A 21,450-nucleotide genomic window follows, 5' to 3' on the forward strand; every position below is an offset into this window, starting at 1 on the left:
GGGGCTGTTTTATCAGAACTTTCTTATGAAGTCTGATACCACTGTAATCAGATAAGAACCTCTTGCCTACTGAGCTTACATCCACTTGAAAAACATTAGAAACAGGAAAAAAAAATGAATTAAACATAGGGAAAACCATCAAGTGCTACTTGGGATAGTCATGCTCTAATGTCTTCAGACTGGGGAAAGCTGTTTCCCAGGCTGCTCCTAGGCACATGCAGAAAGGAAAGTTTGCCAGGTTTTCCCGTGGCCAGAAGGAAGTATACTTTGAAGCAAATATACTTTTCCCAAGAACTCCATCCATTCATTCACATTTAGCAACTATTTACTGACTCTCCAAAAGGCACTGTGTTAAGCTATAGAGAGAATTCCATGGTTGCTAAAGCAACACCATGAATTGATTTCCCATGTTTAACACCCCTCTCCCCTGCAATAATATTTTGTCTAGCAACCAGATATAGCCTCTTGTAAATTAAAGAGCATTGCCTGTGTTAAGTGAGAAATATAGGTCTAGTCATGCCTTGGGCAAATTATCCAACAATTCTGTTCTCAATTGGAAAATGAAAGGGTTGAACCATTTGCTTTCTTGAGTCCTTTGGGGCTCTAAAATATAATGATCTAATTAATTTTGATGGTCTTCTGGCTTACACTTTAGTATTTGTGAGTGTGTTTAGTACCTGAACATGCTGACTGAGTTAACTTTATGAACTTGTACAGAAGACAAAGTTCTGAAATAAAACGGCAATGGTGTGTTCATTTAAACGGGAAAACATCCTTCTGTTCGCAGGGCAGGTATAAACTTCCATTGCTTAGGTATTTGAAAACTTAATGAGTTAATATTTATTATGCTATATGAGAATAGTTAAAATATTTCTGTGCCTGCTTAATTGAGATGTGGTGCTTTGATTTTATGGCATTTTATCTGAACAAATTTTTAAATGCACTGCTTGACTTTATGGATATTACTGACGTTTCAGACATGGCAGAGACATAGATCTTTTTATATCTGTTAGAGTGGATGAAATTGCTGTATAAAGTTTAAACTGCTCCATCAACAAAATTGAGCATTTTAGTAAAAGAAACTTATACGTGTGTGTATAATATTACCAAAGTCACATAGCAAATATTATCTTGAAGTCATTTCTGAAAGGGAGTACTTTCATGTTCTCAGTGAATAATTTCTTTCTGCCTGAGAGCTACTGTTGCACCCTGGGAAATATTCAGAGGAGAAGATAAAATTATTTAGATTTGCAGCTTCTTGTCATGGGAGGTGAAGGCCTTTTTATTATTATTATTATTAATGTGATGGGAATATTTCCATAGCATGGTGTCCCTGTACAGCACAACCTTTTCATCACGTAAATAATTACATTTCTCATTTTTTAAATACCTCCTGCCATTACTTGCTTCCCCACCTCAGTCGCTTTCCATCTGAGTGAGGAGAATGTCTCTCTTCTCAGATAAAGGTTTCCCCAAGTACTGACACTTGGTGGGAGTGGTGGGGGTGAGAAGAGTTGTTTCTCCGCCTCAACACGACCCAGGTCTGAGCTGGCTGGAAAGGAGTGTACCAGGAAACAGGAGCTTGTTCTTTTCAAACTAAACTTGTCTTGCATGTAGGAATTGCAGTATTTTTCCAGAGAAAGATTCAGCTTCCGGCCTGGTATCTTTTCCTTTCACATGGGCCTGCTTCCATAACCAGGCCTCCTGGCCTGGTCTCAGAATGGACAGCCCGCATATCCTGCTACTGAGGGCTAGACTGGGCCAGAGTTCCCTTGGTGATCAGGGGTGTCAGGCACCATCCCTGCTCTTGGGCAGCGAATATTCTCACCTTCTCATGAGGGAGAGAGACGATGAACCAGGAAACAGAGAAGTAAAGCAGGTCAGAGAGTAGGGATGCTGTCAAGGTCATGGGGGTGGAGGTGCCCTGAGCGCACACCTCCTCACGGCTCCATTTCTGCATCTGGAGAGCAAGTCACAGGTCAGGCAAGTGTGTCTTCCACAAACCCCCCTTTTCTGTATCATTTTTGCCCCTCAGTGATGACTTCTTCCAGTTTCTCTTAGGTCCTTGGTTGGGCCCTGCCATTATTGAATGGAAAATGGCAAAATATTTGGTGGTCAAAAGAATAGAAAGTCTTCAGATAAAAAAATTGAAGACAGTTGTAGAGGAGAATTTTTTGAAAAATCGGATCTAGTCTTTTTGCATTCAAATGAGCTTTAGCTTTTGTTGTGAAAAATCTATACTCCCCTAATACTTGGTAACTTCTGTGTTCTTTCCCTCCTCAGGACCTTTGACCCAGCCATTCCCTCTCCCTGGAGCATTCCCCCTCAGATATCCATTCCTCATGCTTTTTAAGTCTTTGTTCGCATGCTATTTTTAAAATGAGGCCTGCCCTTACTGCTCGAACATTGCTCCCTCTCTCTAGCACTCCATAGCACTTATATGATGTAATATTCATGATTATTGTGTCTATTGAATCTCCACTGTCCCTTCTGCTCCCAGCCTCCACAAGGCCATTAGATTTCTGCTTATGTGAATTCCTAGTTCTTAGAACAAGGCCTGGCACATAGTAGGTGCTCAATAAATATTGTTGAATTACAAAAGTTTTTTTTTTTTTTAACAACTTGTAATCAACTTTCAAAAGTTTGATTTAACCATCTGCAATGGTGACTTCAGCCTCCACCGGGGCTCAATGCTGATAGAAATCACCCTAACAATCTCGGAAGGACCATGTGTGTCAGTGAGTCACTGGTGGGTCCTCCTCTGAAAATGACCCCAAGGCTTAGAACCTTCACTGCAAGGATTTTTTTTGGGGTAGCGATTCTCAGAGTCTTGGTAGGCATCCGAACTGGTCCTTTCACTTTGAGATTCTTTCCCTTCACGCCTCTGATCAAATCATCACACACTTTCTCCAAAGATTTTATGTTGCTGCTGTAATTCGCTGAATTGCCACCTCTGGTTCCACACGTGTCTTTCCGGTATCTTTCAAAGACATGCGATGAGGCAGGGGCAGCTGCAGGCAGACCTGCACTCCGCTACACCTCTTCCTCAAAGAGACGAAAGATTAAAAAGCCCAAAACACGACAACAACAACGGCAACCTGTAAAATCCCTCAGGAAAATCTCACAAGGGCTGTTTGTTTGTTTTGGGGACTTAGGGGTTGGAAGCAAGAGCTAACCCTGTCCTGGCTCAGGTAGGAGAGGGCTCATTATCCAAGCAGGGTGGGGGGTATGGGTGGAGGTAGGGGGGCAGGGATGCCAGCAGCCCAACCCCAGGCATCTCAAAGGGAAAATGTCAGGAGAGGGAGCTGGCCATTCGCTGGGCTTGTGACCCTCTGACTTCTCCCCTCCCGAGAGTAGTCAGGTCTAAGTGTGGACAGAGGGACTCATCCCTCTGTAGTTTGGTTCTGAAGGACATGAGTGTAAAATAGTGGAACTGAGACACATTAACAATTTACCTTCATTTAACAAGTTGTATGAAGACATGGTCATAAGCGTTCGGTGTTTTTTTTTTTTTTATCATATTAGAATGTGTTCTGAAGAGACTGCTCCCACAGACTAAACCAACCTTTCTACTTGACCAGCTGACTTTCTTTAAAAGTGTCTTGAAAACCTTTTGTGCTCCTTTCCTGAAAGATTTAGTGAGAATGTGATAAGCAGAATAATGGCCCTCCAAAATCTATGTCCTAATCCCCGGCATCTGTGAATACGTTATGTTACAGGGCAACAGGGGAGTTAAGGTTGCTAATGAGCTGACCTGAAAACGGGGAGATGGTCCTCACTTACCTTGGTGGGTCCAATGGACTCCAAAGGGTCCTTTAACTGTGGAAGAGGGAGGCAGAAGAGTCAGAACCAGAGAGATGACGTCGTAAGAAAGACTCAATGATGGGCCATTGCTGGCTTTGAAGATGGAAGGAGGCCACGAGCCAAGGAATGCAGGTAGCTCTAGGAAGCTGGAAATGGCAAAAAGATGGATTCTGCCCTAGAGCCTGCAGAAAGGAACACAGCCCTGCTAACACCTTGATTTTTTAGCCTGGTGAGACACATTTCAGTCTCTGACCTCCAGAACTGTAGGATAACAAACTTGTGTAGTTTTAAGCCATCAGGTTTGTGGTAATTTGTTACAGCTGCAATTGGAAACCAATACAGAAAGAGTAAGGGGAAACCTGTCTTTGTGCTTTTGCCACATGCCTCCTTCCCAATGCTGCGGTATTTTCAGTATTCTTCCAGGGAAAATTAAAGGATAGAGACAGAACCACAAAGCACTTTAGGAGACTGTGATGGCCAAACCTGGCAGTGGCCACCGTGAACCTCCCTCAGGGGACTGGAGTCACACCCTCACTTCAGGACAGTGACCAGAAGCTCACAAAAAGAGACCCACGCTGGCAAGGCCTCAAGCCATGATCCCTCCACCATGGCCTGGGTTAGGGAAAGAGATGTATATGGGGAAATATTAAAAGTTAGTGCACAGTGCTACTCTTGGAATTCTTCATTAGCAGATGTTTAAAAGTCAGCTCTCTAAAATTACTTGCAGAAGCTTATAAATATGAATTTCCTGTAATTCACATTTTACAAGAACTCCTATCAGCTGTATCACAGCTTGAAAAATACCAAAAATGCATTAGAAAAACCTTTCTCTTTAAAACTATATTGATCTCATGTTTACATGGCAAAAGAAGGCCATTACGCGGCAGGCAGTAAAAGCTTCATTTCAGAGAGCTTGAGAAAAAACTCAAAATAATTCACTGTTAGACTTTTCCTTACAAAATAAAATGAAATACCACCACCTGCTGCTTAAAATCTCCAATTAATGCTATAAAAAGTACCTTCATTTAAAAAGCCAATGTGTAAATTTCTCCAAGTTGGGTGCAGACATTTCTTCAAATTTACTGTAACCTTTTGCTCCTGTCTGCAGTAGAAAGAGGCTTCCAGATTCCAAAGAGAAGCCAGACCTGATTTTCACCTAATTACTTAAGAGTGAAACCCCTTTCTGTTCATCGGGTTCAGTTATTTAAGATACTGATAATTCACATATAATCTGCTATGTGTGTTTAGTAGAAATTGTGAAAGAAGATTATTGAAGCTTGCCAACATTCCACCTAGGAATTAAAATAAGGGTGTTTTTGCACCAACCACAGAAGAGAAGGAAGAGGCTGGAAGAAAAAATGAACAGTGATCTTTCTCGTCTCACAAGGCTCTTTAAAGACCAAATCAGCAGGTGTGAAAATCACCACCTTTGAGCAGTTTTTAAGCAATGAGAAAGTGCAGGCCGTTTATCTCTTTCCCACCCTGATAGTCAGGTTAATGAGAATTTCCGAGGGGTGAGCCACTGGACATCTTTGAAATGCCCCCTTCTGTTTACCGGATGAATCAAGGGACAGTCAGCTGTGAACACTGGGCAGGAAGGGTCAGCTGAAAAATGGGCAGGAGGGGTCATTTGCAGCCTGTGAGCAAAAGCAGCAGGCCGTTTCTGTCATTCTGTTTTCTTGCCCAGCCAGTTATCAGGGCAGAAGCTAGTATGGAAAGAGTTGCCAAGAATCATTCGGGGCTGTTGTGGTCAGTTACTAGTACAGAGCAGGGAGTTCCTGGCAGACAAGACTGAAGACAGATGTATGACAACGTAGGATGGTCCAGCGTCTTTGCTTGCCCCTCAAGGCTCTCCACGATAGCCCGCTCGAGTGGTACCGCTCATCTCCCACCACCCCTCATCATGAATCCAGGAGGACTGGTCTCTTTAATTAGGTCCCTTGATGATCCCTGCTCCTCCAATGCTCTGTTCTTATTTTTAATTCTTGACTGGTGTGTCCTGCCCCACCATATATTTTTTGCATAGCCTACATTCTCTGAAAGTCCAGAGGAAGTGGTACAGCTTCCCCCAGGGAAGACTTTATAATCCTCGCTCATACTGGCCTTAACCTTTCACGTTCATGTTCTCTATGCCGTCATCTACATGGCTCCAAGAGGAATATTTCAAAGCACATAATCTGGCAGAAACACTTATCCACACATTTCTTTTTTTATTGATCGATGTCATAACTCTGTTAGAGGCTAAGGATACAAAGATGAACAAGACGTGGGCCCCTCCCTCGAGGCATTCACAGTCAGATGAGTTCGTCCTCACAGTCCAAGAGTGGAGGTGGGTGCCACCCATGACAGGGGCAGGGCCAGGGTACTGGGGGATCACAGAAGAGGACAGCCAAAACCGGACTGAGAGGCCAGGGCGAGCTTCATGGAGGTGGAAGTCTTCAGGAAGGATGCGGGTCAGGTCATTGTCAGCAGCCCCCTGTCATCCTCAGGACGACACTCCTGAGAGGGTCTCATAAGCTCTTTCACCTTCTGGTTTCTATCACCTCCTCATTTTCAAGCATCAATATACAACACACGTGTGTGTACACATGTGTACATGTGCTTACACACACACACACACACACACACACACACTTACCGAATGCTCTGGCTAATAAGAACTGAGCAGATCATATTAGTCAAAACTCAGATCTCATTGGCTTATGTAAAAGAATATTTCACCCTTGATATCTCTGACTGTTCACCTACAATTCATGCTTCAGCCTATTGGAATCATTTTTCAGTTCTCAACCTTCTAATGAAAGCACACTGGCCAAGGTTGTCCTTGACCTCTGGAAGGTTAAATCCAATGACCTTTTTACAGCTTCCTTTTACTTGGCCTCTTTGCCCCATGTGGGTGACCCTGTCACTTAGCACTGTGTTATCTTGGACAAGTTCATTAAATGATCTCTGCCTCGATTTCCTCAATTATAAAATGAGATAATAATATGATTATTATTATCACAACCCTATGAGTATTGATTGAGTTGATATATGCAAAGTGCCTGGTATAAAGCAAGCATAGTTAAATGCTACTGTTATTTAACTCTCCTGATGAGTCTCTAAAAGACAATCTCTATGCTGGTAACTTTGACAGCACTCTTTGGTTGTCCCCCCACCTCTCTGTGTCCTTCAGCCTTCTTCATTGACCTCTCTTATTTATTCTGCCTCCCCTTAAATATTAAGGTCTCAGGGTTTGTCCCGACATCCCAGGCTAACACACTGGTCCACCCCCAGGGCTCTCCTGCCTCCCACTTGCCCCTACAACAGCTCAAATCTAACCACTTCCCGAGCGGTCTGTGTGAAACTCAAATCTCAGCATGTTCTTCCGCTGCAGAGGCTCCCCTATGCAGGACCAAACCCCTTTACTTGGCTTACAAAGCTCTTTCCACCAGCTGGCCTCAGCCCACCCTGCAGATCTTACCTCTCACCACCCTGACCCCTCACTTCCAGTGCCTCTAGGCAGTTCCTCATATGTACTGGCCAAGTGGGCCCTGTAACTTGCATGGCCTTGCTCATGCTGTTCCTTCTTTCACACCAGCTTAGGCATGATTTCCTTGGGTATTCTTCTCCCTGGATATTCAACGCCTCTCTCCTCTGTGCACCACTGTACCCCAAGCTGTTGCCCATCAGACCTCTAAGACAGCTGCTGTGCTGATTTGCAGTCATTGCCATTTCCCTCAAGGGCAAGGGCTGTTTTATTCTTTGTATTCTCAGCACCTAAAGAGCAGCTGCTGTGGTTGGTACAGAGTTGGCGCTCAGACGATGAACAAATGAATGGGACAAACAAATGGAAGGGCCAATAAACTGTAAAGCTGGACCCAGAGCCCATTCCCAGTGGACTCTGGTGATGCCAGTTCCCTGCTGCTTCTGCCTGTCAGGGAGAGACCTTCCCGAACTCTTTCTTTTTCTCTTTCCTGAGAGGGCTGGTGGGAATCTGGGTGCCCGGGGGGCATCTGCAGATGGTCCAGATTGTCTCAATCCTCTGTGTTAAAGGGGAGGTCAAGGGTGAGGTCAAGCTCATTAATGCATTAGGAAAAACAACTTTTTACCTTTCTTTCCCACTGGTGGGAAAGCTCAGTACAGTGACATTTAAGAACAGTCTCTACTCTTAACCTCTTTCAAATGAATAGTAGTCTTAACCATTTTCTCTGTCAGTTTTCCATTTCTTTGTAAGTGCCAGTTTGGTGGCTACATAGGCAAGGATGGCAACTATTGGCTGCAAATCCCCAGACACAGGATAATTTATAATAAGCCTGGTTGTCATGATTCCTATGCAATGCAACTTACAGCTTCTTTTTGCAAGCTAATCAATTCAAGGAAGTATGTCAGGTGTGCAACACATTTACAGGGATTGTTTATTTAACGTAAAAATGTCTTTCTTTATGCATTTATTTCTTTAGTTGTTAATTTGCTAGTGTGTGCCATCTCTAACAATTCAAAGGCCTTTCCAAAGTTAAGGTAAAATTGTTGCAAACGGCATGAATTTTGCAAAACAGATGAATTGAGAAAGTGAGAGGGGATGCTTGATACACAAAAGGTAGTTTTGCAGTTGCTGAGTTAACAGGAACAGTGAAGAACTGTCTGTGTTGGGGCAGAGTTAGCCCAACTCACACAAGGTTGATATGTACAGAAATATCAACCTTGTCTCTGCTTCCTTTGTGACCACTCAAGACCATTGCATATGGTTTTATCATCTGGTTTAAAAATGTGCAGCTTAAAATATATTTAAGAACAACGTGTAACACATTTAAATGTAAAATTAGACTGTGTGAATATTCTTAGAATAGCATTCATAAAGAAGTCAATTCACTTAGACACAGTTGCAATGATATTATGAGCTCCCTCTTTGCTTAAAAGCTTTTTCCAAAAGTTTTCTGATAAAGGATTGCCAGATTACATTTATACCCAGGGGTGGAATTCATTAATCTGTGCTCAATTCATTTCGCCACGGACTTTTTGAAAAGGAACATAACAATTTTTTTTATCCACACATCCCCATATGAAAATATACATTTTAGTCAGTCCTTTTTTTCATGAAAGTTCAGCTTTTGCCCTCCGCAGAAGAAAATATGTTCAAATAAGTGATTGGAAATAAAAATAACTTTGATTATGATGAAACTTAGTGACTTCACTGTTTAAACAGTTATGCAATTTTTTGATTATTTTTATTTTGCATTCTAGTTTGTTCCACTGCCTTATGGATGTACTGTTGTTATACCTGTAGCTCAACGCATTATTCTCTCCTTATTTTTAGCTCTTCTTTCAATGAAAAAAAATATACGTAAGCTTTAGGAACATCTAAAGAAAACAGATGGCTTTTCAGAATTTCTTTAACCCTGAAATTAAATTTCTTGCTTTTCACTCTTGAGCTAAGAATAAAATTATTATGGATGTCCTCAGACTGCATATTAATGCCTGTTCCACTCATATTCCACATTATCATTTTTATTTCCACTGGGATTTCTGATATAATCAGGTATTAAACCTGTGGTTATTTTGGCAATTATGCCTTTTATGGAAGGCTTCTAACAGCTAAACCCTAAGTTAGGAAAAAATATTGTTTTTACCTCATCTGGAAGAAGAGTTGTCCTAAAAGATGTTTGAAGATTCAACTGGAGGTTAACATTTTTAAAGAAAAGCTCACAGAGAGTCCTCCACTTTCCATTCATTACACAACACACACAGGAAACTTTTTTCTTCCTCCCGCTCTGTCCAAAGCACATGCCAGACTCAAGCTCATGCCTTGAGCTCTATGCACGAGCCACCAATTTTTAAAAATTGACAGTTCTCCATTATTCCTACAGAGTTTAATTTCTCACACTGTCCTAAAATTTTTACTTATTTTAAAGGGTATTATCTCCCCTTATCTCATTTGTTTTCCCAGAATAATCTCAAAACTACTCACCCTTCCTCACACGTCCCTCCACTCAGACCTGCTATTTCCATTTTCAATTTTTGAATTTGCTTCTTCTCATCCATAACTTGGAAGGCAGCCTGAATGTTCAAAAGTAAAATAGCTCTCCCCTGTGACTCTTACAGCACTGGCTCAGGTTTGGTCTAATTAGCATGTAGTTCATTACCTTAGTGTCGGTGATGCTTCTTCTAAGGTATCATTTAAAAGGCAGAAGCTTGGGAGTAGCTGAGGCCTTGGTCCTGGCTCTGTGCAGCCTTAGACAAGTTATTTAATCCTCAGATCCTTTATGAAGTAGGATAAAAACACCTACTTCACAGGGTAATCGTGAGGAATGTGCTTAGCATACATAGTAGGCGTTCAAAAAAACTAGGTCCCTTCTCCCTCTCCTGGCTCCATATTGAGTGCTACGTGTAGCCCAGCCAGGTTGCATGTCATGGGCTTTGGGAGAAATGAGTATGACACAATCTCAATATCCTTTCTCTGGCAATATCTAAATTGCCTATAATGTGGTACCATTACGGTACAGAGAGTAAGTATAAAAATTTCGGAGACTTGAAAGACATTGGGGGAAGGGGCCCTTGAGTTGTGTCCTGAAGGGAAGGATGGACAAGTGCTGTGGCCGGGAGGAGATTGCTTGAGGAGAGGCCAGGAGGTGAGGAGGACAGGGAAGAGAGAACCATCACATACCCCTGGGGGTAAGGGGTCTAGTTGCAGAGCTGTGGGGCGTGTTGGAAAGTCAGTCCATAGTATGATGGCCTTTAGGAATTGAACAGAGGACTTTAGACTTGAAATAGAACATAACAGGGAGCTGGAGTTCAAGTAATTGCATTGCCCTCGTTAAGTGGATTATCTTCCAGGGTGGCAAGAAGAGAGGGGTTTTATGCCTTTTATTTTCTCCAATGTAGTGAAGTGATTTTTAAACTCTCCGTGACTCATCATACAAAAATATTTACATCATGATACAGGACACCTGCATATGCTTATGTATATTTGTTTCATGAAATAAAAGTTTTGTGAAAGGGTAGTTACCCTGGTTATGTGTACTGCACAGGGCTGACTATGTAATTTGCAGGGTCTTGTGCAAAATGGAGATGTGGGACCTTTTGTTCAAAATGCAGGTAAAAAGTGCTGTTAAAGGTACTTAAATATATACTTTTTCCTTTCTTCTGTGGTCTCTTTCTTTCTCAGCTTGTCATGGTGTCTTTTATTTTGATTTTATTGTCATTCTAAGTAAAGAAAATTTAAATTGGAAGTTTAAATTATTAAGATTTAGAAATGAAAAAGGAGAAATCACAACTGACACTGAAGAAATGCAAAGGATTATAAGAGACTACTACAAACAACAGAGTGAAGTAAGTCAGAAAGAGAAAAACAAGTACTGTATGCTAACGCATATATATGGAATCTAAAAAAAAAAATGGTACTGATGAACCTAGTTGCAGGGCAGGAATAAAGATGTAGACATAGAGAATGGACTTGAGGAAACAGGGTGGCAGGAGGAAGCTGGGGCGAAGTGAGAGTAACATCGACGTATATATACACTACCAAATGTAAAATAGTCAGCTAGTGGGAAGCAGCTGCATAGCACAGGGAGATCAGCTCGGTGCTTCGTGACCACCTAGAGGGGTGGGATAGGGAAGGTGGGAGGGAGGCTCAAGAGGGAGGGGATATGGGGACATATGTATGCCTATGGCTGATTCTCTTTGGTATATAACAGAAACTAACAGTATTGTGAAGCAATTATACTCCAATAAAGATCTATTTTTAAAAAAAGAAAGCAAACTTAACTTTCCACCAAAAAAAAAATTACTAAGATGAATCATACCATTTGTCTTTATAACATACAATGCCACAATGTTATAGTATAAGACCACTTAACTCATGTATGGAATCACCAAAATTGCACAATTTGTATTTCTTAGCTCACATTTGCATATGTATTTTGTCCTTATCAGAATAGTGGAAATACTGTATATAAAACTAGCTCAGCTATTCATTTACCTTTTAATATGCACATTCTATCAACACTCTCTACCTTAGGTGTACTGATGAGTAAGGAAGGACTGAAAAGAAAAGGGACCATGGGTTGCCTTATGTTTCCCTTTCCTTCTATGTCATCATTTTCATCAGAAGTGATGGACTGCTACAGAGAAGTAGCATGAGTAAGAAAGAGTAGGCTAGGGTTATCCTTGGTCTTTCTTATTTCTTACAATGCCATTGGCTTCTTTCTTCCTTGGAAGCAAGTTCTGGTTTTATTGGAAAGTGTGGCCCCACCACGCCTTTCTCAGATGCAGAGGTAACATGGTTATCCTATACTCATTTGAGTCTTGACAGTCGCCCATGTGATTGATGGGTCCACCCATTGATGAGTCCACCTGAGTTCTGTACTCACTAGCCATCACAAACCCTAAGGCAAGGAACCATGGGCACACATATATCCTCCCCTCATGAATGTGCTCCATTGTCTCATTGGACTTCACTTACGAAACACAAGTTCAAAGATAAAATTATTAAGAACTTCAAGATGGTGGCAGATCATTAAGCCAAGTTGGGGGCTTTTCATAGAATGGGGCCCTATGAGACTGTATAGGTCACGTGCCCATGAAGCTGACCCTGGCGTAACAATCAATATTTTGTTTTCTTCTGTCTTATTAAAAAAAAAAAACATAGTTGCAACTCATTAAGTTGATGTCACAATCCACTAATGGGTCATAACTGGCAGATTAGGAAACCCACCATTAAAAACGTAGACTCTAGTGTCAGATTGCTAGGTCTGAATCCTGCTTCACCACTCGCTGCTTACGACCTTTAGGGGACCTCCGTTTTTCATATATAAAATGCAGGAAATATTATTAATTACTTCATAAAGCTGTTATGGTATTAAATGAGTTAATACATGTAATATGCTTAGAATGATGTATGTCATACAATAAGCATTCAATAAGTATTAGATGATCGTCATCGTTAATATTGTTACCATTATTATTAATTTACATCTTGCTCTAGGTAAATGCTGAAGAAAAAAGTGTTTCTTTACTGAACAGTAAGCATCTCCACTTATTCGAAAATAGATATTGGTAAATAGGTTTACCAATACTTGTGTTTTATCTTGACTGCAAGTATGGGAAATATTATAATATTCAAATGAAAGTTAATTCTTACCACCCTTAATGCAATGAAAATACTTAAAAATTACAGTTTAATGAAAAATTCAATGAGAGGTTGCTTTATTTCTGTTCCTCCTCTCCAAGATTAAAACAGATAGATTACTGGTATTTGTCAATTATCAGGTAAAAGAAGAAGCAAGAATATCTGAAAGATACCATTCCTAAGCTTAAGGAACCAGACTTATTCCTTTTGTAATGAAATTCTTAGATGATGAACTTCAATCATAGGTTAAAATGCTAGAGGAGAATGTTTTCTATCTTTGCAAACATACAGCAAACATCAATTTTTGTTATAGACCCAAACTAAATCCCTAAGTCATAACATTAAACGAAAAGAGTGCAGAATCTGGTGGATATCCCATCAATACCTGTTGTTGGAACAACATTAAATCAAAGTGAGCAAAATGCTGACTGATTTGCTTTGATCTGTTTTGACTCCTTGATAGTTTCATAATAAATAGTACTATTTTGTAACTAATTTGCATATTTCCCATTATCATCTGAAGCTGTTGAGATCTCTTCCCATTGATGCCTGGACATTTTATGTTTACTTGATTCTCTCAAATTTGTACTAAGTTTATATCTGCATAAAGTGACAGTCACTGATTATCAGTTGCTGATACATGGACATAAATATATGGGCATATTTATGATTAGATAATCATCATCTTAACATGGAGTTCAATAGACTCATTTAAATGGATTTATTTCAGGCTATTTTTTTTTTTTTTGAGGTACGCGGGCCTTTCACTGTTGTGGCCTCTCCCGTTACAGAGCACAGGCTCCAGACGCGCAGGCTCAGTGGCCATGGCTCACGGGCCCAGCTGCTCCGCGGCATGTGGGATCTTCCTGTACCAGGGCACGAACCTGCATCCCCTGCATCGGCAGGCGGACTCTCAAACACTGCGCCACCAGGGAAGCCCTATTTCAGGCTATTTTAAATAAAATTTGGGACATAGCAGATACTGCAGAGCAAAATATCTTATGAAAAAATTTGTTTTTATCTACTATTTATTGACAGCAATTTCTTGAATTGTAGACTTTATGTGTCTTCAAAGATATGCTAAATTGATTATATTTTAACTTCCCATTTTATGTTAAGATGGAAGATTAACTACCAATCAAAGCTAAGTTATGTCTTTAGCAAGGCATCAGCTCTGATAGCAATTTAGCATCCTCTTCAAAAATTGCTGTGGAGCAGATTAAAATACCTGAAATGCTAAGCATTTAAAGAGATATCACTTTGACTGTCTAAAGCAAATAGAAGCATACAAATCTGTAAAATGCTGAGTTAAATTGAAAACACCCTCACTCAGATTTAAAGAATAATTCAGGTCTATAACCTGTGCCAATTAGGTATGATGAAAAATTATCCAGTTCCTTTATTCAGGATGACTGATTTGTACTGATTTGCACATTTGCACTACCTGCCACTTTACCCTGAGTGAGGACCACAGTTCACAGAATCACCAGCACCTATCTCAGGATTAGGCTAGCTTTGAAAGTGGTGATACTTGTTTTATACTTCTAGTAGGATTGGCATTGTTAAACATATTATTTTAAAGCATATTATTCTAGTAAGTTGAAAGAATGTTGGATGATGAAAGAGTAATTTAGTAATAATTGGGATTAATAACCAACTTTTTAAAAATGCATGTTAAGTTCATTTTTATTTTCATATTTGAGCTAGGTATTTAATCCTTTAAGTATATGCTGTGTATATAATTTGGAAACAATTTTTAGAGAAGTATCTCAGCCTTCCATCTCAAGTTGATCAACTGCAGATAGATTTTGAAAATTTACAATCCTGGTTTCTCTTTTAGCTTTTGGTTTTTAGGTTCCTTGCATGAATTCTTAGTAGTCTTCTGAAGCCAAGGCGTCTTTTATTTCTTTGTCTGAAATGATTGTGAATGACCATGCTAATAGAATGCTTTAACTCAGGTGTGCAAGTTGAAGGTGCCTTGTTTCCTGGGATGGGTGCTGCCCATAGGCTTCTCTCCTTCTAGCTCTATCTTCCCATATCCCCCTACACCCTGCAGCCACACTACCATGTTGTAATCCATTTAGGATTTTTGGCTAAGGTTCAAACTCCAATAAATGTCTGTGTAGTAAGGATAATATTTTCATGAAATACAATTCCAGCTGCATTTATATTATCAAGATGAAGATAATCCGTTTTGGTTTAACTTGGCCATGCGTGAATGGGGATTGTTTGAGTTTGCAAGAGTGCTTGGATTTCATTAGACATGCTTGTGTGTTAGGGACATAAATTTAGCAACAGCTTTATGGTGCTGACATCTGTGACAAATTCTTTGGAAGGCAGGAGTCAGAAGAAGTGGGATTTAACCCTGTTCAGCCCTTACTACCTCCAAGGCATCAGGCTTCTGAGTTGGGTTTTACAGGACTATGGTCTCTCTTCTCCACTTCACAGCCAATCATCTTGAAAGAGTGGTCCATATTGCCTGTGTTCTGTGATAGGCACCACCCTTTTATACTGCACCCCAATATAATCTGATATTTTATGCTCTGCTAAAATAACTCTCACCTAGTTGACCAGATCGTCAGGGTGCTAAAGCCGGAGGACACTTTTTAATACTGATTATTCCTTTGCACTTGACTTTTGCTTGTCCCATAGCTTCCGTAACATCTCACTCTTACTTTTTCTTGTTCTTTCCTTATTTCTTTTCAATCTTCGTGAGTTCCTCTTCTTACCATCCCTTCAATTTTTTTTTTTCTAGAATTCTGCCCCCAGCCATTTTCTATTCTCATTCCAAGTTCTCTCCCAGACCCTTGGCTTTATTTACCAACTGTGCTCTGACAGTTTCCAAATCTGTATCCTTAACCTAGAACTTCATCCTAGTTAACAGATTTATATTTCCAACCACTTAATTGACATGTCTTTCAAGATGCCTAACAGGGGACTCAAAGCAGCATACGAAAATCACAACTCATACTCTCCCATCTTAACTATGCCCACCCCCTTCCTTTTCTGTCCCTTGTCTTGATAAATAGCTCTCCTAACCACTGAGACACCCATAAACCTTAGAGTCCCCTTTTGACTCTTCCGTCTCTCTCACCTCACACATCCAGGCAGTCATGGAGTCCTGTCAGTACCTTTATGTGTCTCTCATGTGCCCTCCTGTCCATCCCGCTGCCAATGCCTTCATTCAGGACCTGCAATGTCTAGTGTGTCTCCACAGCCGCACAGAGCAGTGCCTGTCCCACTACCCCAATGGGGGCTGTGGGTTCTGTGCTTCAGAACCTCATGACCCATCATTCCATACTTTATTTCCCATTCCATTTCTTCGAACTCTCCAGGATACCAGCCTCCTGTCACTTCAGTCTGACCCATATTACAGGCTTTCCTTTCTACAATCCTGGCTAATCTTCTCACTCTGACCCGTTATCTCCACATCAGCAATATCGTCCTAGAGACCCTTGAGTAATACCTTCCTTCCTTATCTTCCCCTCCACACCCACCCTGCCATGAATCCGCACTCCGTTCCTGCTAGGCAGGCCTCTTTCCAGGGCACTCCCCCAGCCTGATGCTACCTGCAGTCCTTCAGTTGCTCTTCATCATCTTCAGGCTCAAATTCAAATTCTTGGTTTTATCAGTCAAGGTTTTCTGAATCATCCCTGCCTCCTTGCTGCAGCCATGCTCATCTGACCACAGTCCCTGGAAGAGACCATGTGTTCCAGTGCCTTTGAGTCTTTGCATATACTGATCTTGTTGTCTAGAATGCCCTTCCTCTGCTCCTCAATAGCTAATTCTACTTGTCTTTTGATTTGTAGCTTCTGTCTCTCAGAAACCTTCTTTGACTGACCACCACGCCCACCTGTCACCCTTGCCTACCTCTCTGAACTCTTAACAGCCTGTGTAGCACTAGTTACATTTATCATTCTGTTCTACTGATTTTTCCATTTAAATTTCCTAGTAGACAGTAAGCATCTTGAGATCAGTGCCTTGTTCATCTCTTCTGTGGCTGGTATCCAGCCCATGCCTGGGCATGAGGAGGTTTGGTAAATATTGGCACAGTGAATGAATGAATGAATGAATGAACAAAAAATTGAGGGATTTAAGAGTACTGTGTATTTCTGTTATATGCAAGTATGCCATTTGTTACCTTGATACATTTTCTAGGGTAGAGAAGTAATTTGAGTATGGCTAGCTCTTTTACAGACTGAAATACGCAAGGTCATTTGGAGGTAGTTGGACCAGCCAGAACTAAGAATAGGAATCCTGATTTTTCGGCCACTTATTAAGTAACTTCAAGTCACTGGGGTCCAATGAGGAACAATTCAGTTATTCTGATAAACTAAAACTAATTTGCAGTGTAATTTTTATAAGGTTACAAAATTAGAAATGCAAAAAAAAAATAAAGCTATATATACTTGTTGGCTTAGGTAAACCAACTCAGAAGTATTTTATTTTTCTCAGATCCATGTATCTGTTATGGACTTCATAAAGTATATCAAAATTTATATAGATTATAAAATAATTTTGTCATGAATTCTACATATTATATATATATGTTTTAGTCTTTGTACTTTTTTTTACATCTTTATTGGAGTATAATTGCTTTACAATGGTGTGTCAGTTTCTGCTGTATAACAAAGTGAATCAGTTATACATATACATCTGTTCCCATATCTCTTCCCTCTTGCGTCTCCCTCCCTCCCACCCTCCCTATCCCACCCCTCCAGGTGGTCACAAAGCACCGAGCTGATCTCCCTGTGCAATGCGGCTGCTTCCCACTAGCTACCTATTTTACATTTGGTAGTGTATATATGTCCATGCCACTCTCTCACTTTGTCACAGCTTACCCTTCCCCCTCCCCATATCCTCAAGTCCATTCTCTAGTAGGTCTGTGTCTTTATTCCTGTCTTACCCCTAGGTTCTTCATGATAGTCTTTGTACTTTGAATATTTCTGATTTTGATGAAAATCTAAAACATCTGTATCTGAAAAGAATAAACTAGAAATGAAGGGATAAGAACAAAATTACCTTTGATCTGGGGAAATCAATGATAATAATCCTACTTTTACCTTCTGTCTACACTTAGAAAATTTTGTTACACCCATTTAAAGTCAAGGTGAGCTAACCATGGTGGTTAAGATCAAGTCTATGCAAAGAGTTAATAGTCAAATTTGAGCATCAATTGCATAACAGATGATATTTAATACCTGGAGTGGGAGTCAGGAAATAGAAAGAAGCCAGATACACTTCAAACTGCAGTTAAGTAAACTCAGCCTATCTAAGTGGATGGATAAAGTTATTTTCATGTAATATTCTAAATTGCCAAAGAAAAATATCACTTGTGATATTCTTGTTCCTATAAAGAGTTTCCATTTGAGTTTATGGGTCAGAATGAAACATATGGAGACAATTAGTGATTAAAAAACATTTGGGTAATATGGCTGTACTAAGTTAGATACACTCAGAATATTAGCTGTTATTTGATTAGTTTTTCATTCTGCCTAATGATAATATTCTTTAGTTCAGGCGAGTGGTGTGAGGAAGATATTGTGCAAGTTGTTATAAGGATCAGAGGAGGGCTGGCCAGCATCCTTTCATCAGGAAGTGTTATCACATGGGAATCCCTCTTCCTCTCCTCCTCCCTACTTGCTAACTTCACATAGAGTTACCTTTCTGGAAGTGCTTACTTTCAATTTCATTAAGATGTTGTGATGACAACAATCTGTATCTAAGAAGGGTTTTATTGGAAATTCAATATAGTTCACATATGAATATAGTTCACTTTAGCATTAGCTAATGAAAATAATTTGTATGTCACTTTCTTACCAATTTTACTTCGAATTCTGCCTCTGGCCACTGATGTGACACAGATAAAGACAGCATAATCTTCCTTTTAAACAGATCTGTATACTTTTTCCTTCTTAGAATATTATCTTATATACTGAAAGCCATGAGCTCCTTGTTGCTCACATTTTTTTCTCAGTAATCTACTGGATTTAATGAGCTGCTTTTTAAAATTAATATTTTGTTTTTAATTTAACATTTTTATGAGAAGGTCTCAGTAGTAAATCATAGTAAAATGTTTATAGTCACGCTAAGCTTTCCTGCTTACAAAAAGAGCTTCCACTTAATATCTAATATTTCCATAAAGTATTTAAAACTGGGCGTTAACTCTGTTATTTTTCTTTTTATTTATCCTGATAAGTTCCAATCAGTTTCAAACACTGAACACATTCAAATATGGTTTATAGTATTATTTTAAAAGAATTTTTAATAATTTTGGTGAGAAAGTATCCTTTAAACAAGATCATTGGACTTAAATACTGATTATCAGCAATTACATGAATGTATCATTCATTAATTATTTGGTAACTTTTCTTACTTAATGTTAAAATTTTAACATATTTAAAATATTAAAATATTTTAATGTTACTAAACTAACACACTGATGTACTGAAACTAGGAAATGCTTTCATTTCAGCCGTTCTAGTTGCAGAAAGGCTAAAAATGCACAAGCACTAGTTTGCCATTTCTGTAAGGGAAACAGATTCTTATTTATTACGAGCTACACACTAATGACATGACTGCCCTACCCCAGCAGCTCTGCTTTCATTTTTTAGGCAATAAAATTCATAAGGGATAAGTGAAACATAATTGAGGAGCATTTTTATTTTTACTAGAGTGTTTGTTATTGCTTTGCTGTGTAATATACACTAAAATGTCTATTCATGATTCAAAGAAAAAAGGTTAGAGCTGAATTGCAGTGTAGTGTGCATCCAAGCATTGAATTTGATCCTCAGTGTAGTAATTGAATGAGAGCAGTATTGTGTATCAAATTTATCCTCGCTCTTTAGTTTGTTAGCAAATGGCTTTTATTACGAAGGTTTTAGGGTAGGGGAGGACTTAAAAAAATCGAATCCCTTTTGTTCTTTCTGGCAGATGTGCGTATCTGGAGTGGTGTTTTTTGTACATTGTAGGGGAGGGAGAGAGTGAGAGAGGTAATAACATTTAGAGATGGAAAACAGAAGGCAGAGGACTTGCAGGAGGTTTTTGGACCACTGCCTTCATAGCAGGAGGAACAGGGGTGTCTCAGCTGCCTGCCCTCACCCAGCAAGTACCTGGAGGAGTCAGAAAGGGGACTTGCAGGGGCTACTGCCCCAGTATTCTTTCTAGACCATAGTTTTTGGACACATGGTGTATTAGTTGCCTATTGCTGCTGTAACAAATTACCACAAATATGGTGCCTTAAAACAGCACATGCTTATTATCTTAGTGTCCTGGAGGTCAGAATTCCAAAATGGTCCTCACTGGGCTGTAATCACAGTGTTGGTGAGGCTTTATTCCTTCTAGAATCTCTAAGAGGAAAGTTTCTATTCTTACCTTTTCCCAGTTTTTAGAGGTTGTCTGCAATTCCCTCGTTTATGGCCCCCTTCCATCTTCAAAGCCAGCAATGGCCAGTCAAGTCCTTCTCACACCACATCACCCTGACACTGATTCCCCCGCCCCTCTCTTTCACTTACAAGGACCTTTGTGGTTGCATTGGGTCCACCTGCATAATCCAGGATAATCTCCCCATCTGAAGGTCAGCTGATGGGCAATTCCATCTGCAACCTTAATTCACCTCTGCCATGCGATGTAATATAATCAGTTTCTGAGGATTAGGGTGGAGACATCTTGGGGGGGCGGGTATTATCTCACTTACCACACATAGCCTAATTTATTGACCCCTGTGTAAGTGTACTCCAGTCTTCTTTCTCTTCACCCCTCTTTATCCTCCTCCTCATCATCAAAATGCTGTACTGCCAAGTGTGGCCAGATTGGGGCAACACAGAGAATTAATGGACTGGGCTAGCAGCTTTTAAATTGTACTCTCCTTACATTCTATCTCAATGCAGCAAATATTTTTGAGTGCCTGCTGTTTATTCGTCCAACAAACACCTTTTTTTTTTTTTTTTTTTTTTTTTTTTTGCGGTATGCGGGCCTCTCACTGTTGTGGCCTCTCCCGTTGCGGAGCACAGGCTCCGGATGCGCAGGCCCAGCGGCCATGGCTCACGGGCCCAGCCGCTCCGCGGCATATGGGATCCTCCCAGACCGGGGCACGAACCCGTATCCCCTGCATCGGCAACCGGACTCTCAACCACTGCGCCACCAGGGAGGCCCTAACAAACACCTTTTGAACACCTGTGTGCTGAGCTCTATTACATGCTAGCTACAGAGCAGTGAACGGTATGGGTGTGGTACCTGCTCTCTTGGAGCCTACACTTTGGTGGAGACTGACAAACACTAAAACACCAAATAAACAAGAAAAATGTCAGCTAGTAATAAGTGCTAGTGAGAGAGAATTAAAACAGAGCAATGTGAATGACTGGGTGACTACTTGAACTGGAGGAGGGTTTCCTGAGATCTGAATGAGAAAGAACAGTTTACCTTGGGAAAAGGGAGGAAAGAACATTCCAGGTAGAAGGTGTAAAAAGGACAAAGCCGTAAGGTAGCAATGAGTTTTCTGTTGGAGAAACAAAATGTACCTGGAGTTTAATGGCAAAGGG

General features: G+C 40.4%; 1 protein-coding gene and 1 pseudogene across 2 annotated transcripts in view; one reads left to right on the forward strand and one right to left on the reverse strand.

The window, feature by feature from the left end:
• The window catches only part of DCDC2 (doublecortin domain containing 2), a 149,383-nt gene that overhangs the window by 97,026 nt on the left and 30,907 nt on the right, over nucleotides 1-21,450 (forward strand). The window lies entirely within an intron of this gene.
• LOC309812891 (small ribosomal subunit protein uS10-like) lies at nucleotides 2,649-3,089 on the reverse strand (annotated as a pseudogene). The gene has a single exon. The product of its transcript is annotated as a small ribosomal subunit protein uS10-like (transcript).

This window comes from Mesoplodon mirus (assembly GCF_964341445.2).
Source record: "Mesoplodon mirus genome assembly, chromosome: 12".
NCBI lineage: Eukaryota > Metazoa > Chordata > Mammalia > Artiodactyla > Ziphiidae > Mesoplodon > Mesoplodon mirus.